General features: G+C 42.2%; 1 long non-coding RNA gene across 1 annotated transcript; it reads right to left on the bottom strand.

Moving 5' to 3' along the window:
* Window positions 1–1093: 1093 nt before the first annotated feature.
* LOC133162589 (uncharacterized) lies at window positions 1094–6270 on the bottom strand. Its single transcript, XR_009716245.1, has 4 exons — window positions 5697–6270; window positions 3856–3993; window positions 2146–2194; window positions 1094–2079 (listed from the first exon to the last, which is right to left on the bottom strand). It is a non-coding gene; the product is annotated as an uncharacterized LOC133162589 (long non-coding RNA).
* Between the last annotated feature and the right edge of the window lie 509 nt (window positions 6271–6779).

Below are 6779 nucleotides of genomic sequence, written 5' to 3'. Positions count from 1 at the left end.
GAAGGGCTCAATGAACGAAAACCCTTTCATCTCCATACCAGATGATTTACATTTGCACATGAGTGAGGCCTAATCTGCACATTTTTAAACAGGCACCAAAAAAAATGTCCAGGAGTCACTGATGACCGATGTCGTTTCGTCCTTATGTAACTTTCTTTCTGTCTTTCTTTTTTTTTTTTTTTTTTTTTGTGTTTGCTCTGCAGGTTCATGAAAAGCCCATTTAGGCGGACGGATGCGGTGAGATGATGTTCATGTAAAAACATTTCTAATTCCGTGGAATTCCTCCCGCACACTTATTATTACAAGACTTGACATCATGACAAAGCTCCATGCTGTCTTTGGATTCGACATCAAACGCTTTTTTTCCGCTTAGCTGAATCTATTCACAACTGCTTAAAAGTATTAGACATCCCCGGTGTATGTGTACCTCAGGAGAGGTTGCATGCTTGTGTAAAAAATCCATTTGGAACTTCTGATGTTCTCTGCATGATTAAAATGGTGGCAGCTAATTTCCTTGGTTTGATTCCCCGCGTATTTACAGTTCGCTATTCGGAAAGTGGCCTTTTTGGTCTGTGGGGCCATTTTCAATTCATGTTCCACAAACGACAATACTGAGAATACCGTGTGCCGTATACTTTTTGGGCTGCATAGAACACATTTATTGTTTGACTTAAAAATGGTGATTGGACTGAATCGTAAACTTCATCAATGGCTCGGCCATCTGGGAAGTGTAACATTACCGTGATGTGGGAGCCTGTCGACAGGATGTTGGGTATGTAAGGATGAGCTACTGTCAGACGTTAATGGCATGTTCTGGCATCCGGCTTTGCTAGATATATCATTGGCTGACTGGCGGGCAAATCTAGTTGTAACTCTGCTCTCACCGTTGAACACGACTGTCGTGACTGACCACATTGCTGACACGGCGTCGTAATGGATGTCTCCTCACGTTCACATCATATTTACTAACTTGAAATTGGATCCTGATTCAAAATCTTTTTTACCGACTCTAAATTCAGATTCACTTCATATATTTCCAATTTGAAAGTAAGTCTTGGTGGGGAAACCTTCGCCAATCCAACTACTTCTCAGTTAAATATTTTTTTGTTTCCAGATTAGCTTAATTGCAAGTTGACAAAGCAGGCTTTTTTTAATTTAAAATTGTGATGGCTTGGATTATATTTGCAATAATGACGATTGTTTCTTTTGACTGTCAGTGTATCAGCGTTTTATGTCGGAATTGTTGCTGATGTGTTGCAACGTTTTTAGTTTTCGTTAGTTGTTCAGGTTTGTTGTTGATTTAAAATGAATAGTCAGAGTGATGGATCCGTTATGGACAAATATGCTTTTAGCCCGAGTCGTGCTCAGAGGCACAAATACAACGCTCGTAATGTTAAGTCAATAACCCGCGCGCCATGGATGGATGGCGAGCTGGTGTGGCTATAAAACAAAGAGTCACTTGTATTGACACAGCCATCCATAGTGCTCTGCTAACTCTCTGCTGACTAGACAGAGAGACTGTTTTTCTACCTTTTTACATTCAGACGGTGTTCCCGCTCCAACGGACTCTTCCTGAAAATAACCGCCTCTCCTTGTTGCGGATCTCCAATGCACATGTCATTCCGCACTGCACCTCAGAGGACATTTGGAGTTCTTATCAAAGTAACACGGAAGCAAATTTGGGTGTTGAAATTGGATGTGACCGGCTCGGCATCCTTGAAAGCCGAGGGCCCGAGGACAGAGTACTGACAGCCTGTCCCCAATTGCCTCATACATCAAGGTGTATCCGCTCAGATAGAATAGTATATAATCACACTTTGATATGATATACTTTCCGCGGCTCATATCCGTTCAGCCTTCCACGGCTTTGTAAACCAGCCCGTGTTGGCATCCTGCCCGCAGCTGTCACGAACAGCAGCGGAAAAAATATAGACGTGGGTCCAAAACAGAGGCAACAACTTTTAATTTGCCACTGATAGGCTGTGGCGTCCTTGGCTGATGGCAGCTGATTTACACTGCGTAACTTTGCGGAGGTGCTTAGCAGGCTTTAGATAGCCTGGTGTTTAACTTGAATACGAGCTGTAAATATAACACACAAATATCACAGGCGAGTTAAAGCCCTGTTAAAATGGTCCTTGAATTTACCTGTTTCGGAAGCGGCAGTGAAAGCCATGCAGCGAGAGAACGTGACGAGCTTGGGAGGGACACCACAAAAGCAAATAAATAAACATCAATGTGCGCATTTAGAATTCAGGCTAAAATTCCATTTACCGTACTTTTCGGACTATAAGTCGCACCGGAGTATAAGTCGCACCAGCCATAAAATGCCCCAAAAAGGGAAAAAAAAACATATACCGTTTTTTTCCGTGTATAGTGCGCCCCCATGTATAGTACGCACCCCTAACAATGGCATGCTGATGCTGGAAAAAAGCTTGTACCCATGTATAATACGCACCCAATTTTTATGATTTTTTTTTAATTTTTTTTTTAATTTTTTTTTTTTTTTTTTTTTTTAAGTCCCAAAGATCGTCACACACGCAGGGAGGCAATGGGTCCCATTTTTAAAGTCTTTGGTATGGTCTTAACTAGGCTGGATGTCATTTTTTTTGTTGGCGTTGATTTCTCCGACTGCCCCTAAACGCACCACCGCGCTCCGTGCGCACACGGCGGCTCTGTATGGGAGAGACGTTGAAGAGGAATAAAAACACCCTTGGAAACCAAAACTTGCCCCTCGTCGTGACTCGGAGCCGCAACAAATGTTTCGGATTTGTGTAGGGTACATTGTGACAGACGGCAAACTAGCAGGTGATCGAGCGAGCGTCTGATACAAGAGCATTGCGGTCGTATGGAGCGTGTTTGAAATGAACAGCAGAGACGAAAGGAACAAGGCAAAGTGTTGTGAAATAAAATATTACCTGTAATACGCATTTTGTTATTTGCTGATTGAAACTGCTAATTAAACTGTGAATTGAAACTAATAGGTGGAGAACTGAACTCTCGCTCTTTATATAGCTGACGTGTCTTGCGCAACCGTTCTGCGCATCTGTAATGGCGGCCTCCGTATGACGTCCGGTCCGCGATGGAGATTAAAAAACAAACAATATTTGACAATAACACACCATCGAGGATTGCACCATCGCATCAAACGATGTGTCGTCAATTATGAATTTTACTAAGTGTGTTGGGCAGGATGGCTGAATGCGATGCGCGATTGACAACAAACAAGAAGAAAGGTGAGTTTTATTTCGGGGGAGATTTGTCATGTCTCGTCCCCAGTTTTGCTATGTGTCTAGGTTGCCATAGTTTCTGTTCGTGTCACCCCGCTCTTCCTGTGTCACCTCAATCGATGTAACGTGTTTTGTATTTAAGTCCTGTCTGCCCCTCGCTCACCGTTGGATCATTGCATGTGTTACTGTCATTCTGTTCCTGTCTTTGGTAATGTCACCCTGTCTTTTTGTTCCACGACTTTGTCGGTCAGTCCTGTTGTTGGTTTTGTTGTACCATGACTTTATTTAAAAAAAAAAAAAAAAAAAAAAAAAATTAAAAAAAAAAAATTTAAAATTTTTTTTCTTTGTACCCATGTATAATACGCACCCCAGATTTTAGGACAATAAATTAGTAAAATATTGCGCACTATACACGGAAAAAAACGGTATATGTATATAAGTCGCTCCTGAGTATAAGTCACCCCCCTAAACTATGAAAAAAATACGCGACTTATAGTCCGAAAATTACGGTATAGGCTGAATTTGTGAGAAAGTATTGGAAGTCATAAGACTGTGCCAGTGTCATTTTGAGGTTCGGTTTTTAAGGTGTCTTTTCTCAACTCAAATATGCCACAAACAGCTTGCTGACCTGCTTTTTGGAATACACAACCCAAAACAATTGCAGGACTTGTTTTTCTCCCATCTTGACCGCACGCTGTTTCTGGAGTAAGAGCTCTGGCGGCGTTGTGGAGACACGCACTCAATCGTCTTTCAAGCCCCACGAGAGCTGTGCAAAGTAGAAAGGATTGACTTTGGCTTCATTCTCTGACAATGGAATAAGAGCGAGCCTGAAGAAAAGGGGGTCCAAAAGACACAAGTTAATCAAAAGCTGACAGCTTGAAAGAACAAGGCGCTTCTTTTTGGCTGGACCTCCTTCCTCTTGGGGATCACGGCTGACTTGAGGAGGTTAATTGTCCGACAGATGACAATAAAACTGATGTCGCTTATCCAAATGCCGCTTGACAACACGGCGTGAGCAAATATTTACTTGCCTGTAAGCTCATGTTTCATTTCATGACTGCAAACTACAACATAATGCGGTTTGGTTTCATTAATTAACATTTTGTGTGTGTGTGTGTTTTTTTTTTTTGCGTGCTGTACTGTCCTCACGGGCGCTATCTGGGGCATGCAGCCATGCTTGATGAATAAAAACCCTTCTGGAAGAGTCTAAAAACTGCAGGCAGCTCTTACTGCAGGCCTCTGAATGAGCCCTGTGTCTTTCAGGAACAGTTAAAGTAAATTATTCTGTACTTGTCAATGACAGCCAAGGGAATGGGTTTAGGCAAGGTCTGATGTGGATGCGTAGCTTGGCAACAGTGTTCCTACACTCATTTATTATTATTTTTTTTAATTCTTCTTTCACCAGTCAGACTTTTTGGATAAACCTGATTTCAAGACATTCATGCTTTCTTTTGACTTTGGTCACCACCATTTCTTTTAAATGTTATCGTAGAAAAAGATGCATGCCCAACCTTATAAATGGGTACATCCTATTGGATATACAGTGATCCCTCGCTACTTCGCGTTTCGTTTATCGCGGCTTCACTTCATCGCGGATTTTTTTTTTCCAAATTAAAAAAACATTTAGAAGTCAAAATAAAACTTCTAAATTGAGGAAACGTGTCTAACCTTTAGGACAATGTAGTTTTGTTCGTTTACATTCCTTGAGAAGTCCGTTTTCGCGAATTAGCATCTTTCCCCTAACTCATTAGCCTCCCCAGTACTTCTTATTGGTGATCGTACTTCGCGGATTTTACTTATCGCGGGTAGTTTTTGGAACCAATTATCCGGGATATACGAGGGATTACTATACTCCTATGGTTGCCTCTTTTCCAATAGACACCCTGCCCCAATTTGCCAACTGAAATCCAACCATTTATTGCCACGGACGTATATATTCGTCAAGATTAGGGGTGATTCTTGGCTTGTCTTGTATTGTCAATATGTATGAATGTATCATGTCAATTGTTGCCTGGAGAAGAAAACAGAATGTCTTATTAAGATTTGCATATCTGTGTGCCATTTGTTTATTTGTCTGGCTTCGAGGTCTCACTCGTGGGGCCAAGAAATATGCATTCAAGAGGGTCCTTAGTGAGCGCACATTTGCGCTAATTAGCTACAGAGGAATAACAGCAAAGTCTTAAACTGCCAATGAGTTTACATTCTAAAAAACAACTTGATAAATAAGGCATATATTATAGACCATGCGTGCAAGTGACTTTGTCAGTTCTAAGACGATAATGAAGACATAGCGTTGCCTTCATAAGCATTTGGACGCCAAATACATCATCCATTATAGCAGATGGTGCTACAGCGTTGCAGTTAAAGGCTGATAGATGTGGAAATGGGCTGTATGACGCTTATGTGCTACGGGAGGCCATCCGTATCTAATCACGAAGTAAAGAACACCAAAGTAAGTAAAAATCTCACCTTGCATCACCACTGCCACTTTTCCTAATAAATGGTTGGCCTGCATGCAAGTCCGAATGGCACTTGCCGATTCCCGTGGCCCATTTTCCTGTGTAGCGGTGAAAAAAAATAAGACTTGACGGATTGGTTTCCAGCACGTTGACAGAGGCAAGAAAATCCCCAAATGGCTGCTCTTCTAGCACTCCAAACCACCATGTACCAATCATCCCCGCAGGCAGTTGGTTGCCATGCCCATGTCATGTTTTGTTGGGGTCAATTTGAGCTGGTTGGGGTTCTTGGCCTACCCTCGCTGAGGGACGGAAATTTATCTGCTGCAGATGAGGCCGATTATAGCCAAAGGAAAAAAGCCAAAGAAGAAGGCAGATAGAGGCAGTCAGGGTGTGTGTGTGTGTGTGTGTGTTAGATAAAAGCTGAAAAAATACGAGCATGAGTGCTCCACTCTCCTGTCTGCCATTTTTATATGCAATCGTATTGCTGCCTCATTTTTAAATAACAGATCTCCCTCCTTCGCTCGCCATTAATGGCTTGAGAAATATTGATTGGCCATCTGGTCTTCTGGAGACTAAGGCTAATATCTGCCGTCTACCACATATAAATCCCCAGTCTCCGCTGCCTAAATAATGCAGAAGCAAACAGGCAAAGTAGCAGCCAGAGTAAAAGAGAGAGAACCAGCAGCAGCAGCACAGATGGCAAAAAAAAAAAAAGTGTTCCAGATCTGCCAGTGATCAAACTAAAGATTTGTCCCTGTTGCTTGCGTCTGGCTGCAGCCCGCTTTGGGACTCTTAAACTCGGGCTGACACGAGGCTGTCCAGGAACAGATGATGGCCCTTTTGTAAGCAATGAGAAGTGATCAGGGTGCGGAGGATCCTGAAGTTGTTTTTGTCATTTTGTTTTTTATGTCCCACATCACTCCAAGTAGGACGCGTTCAAAGCGCGCAGTCACGTCGATATAAAGTATCGGAAGCATCGCATGCTGTACCTTTAATGATTTAAGCGCTCTGTTTTTTAGTTTTATAGCATCAAACGATCTGTGAAGATGCAAAGATTTGCTGCAAAAATACATAAAGACAAGCTGAGCATTCA

The sequence above is a fragment of the Syngnathus typhle genome, linkage group LG11 (genome assembly GCF_033458585.1).
Source record: "Syngnathus typhle isolate RoL2023-S1 ecotype Sweden linkage group LG11, RoL_Styp_1.0, whole genome shotgun sequence".
In the NCBI taxonomy this organism is placed as follows: Eukaryota; Metazoa; Chordata; class Actinopteri; order Syngnathiformes; family Syngnathidae; genus Syngnathus; species Syngnathus typhle.
This window is presented reverse-complemented; position numbering and strand designations above follow the sequence as displayed.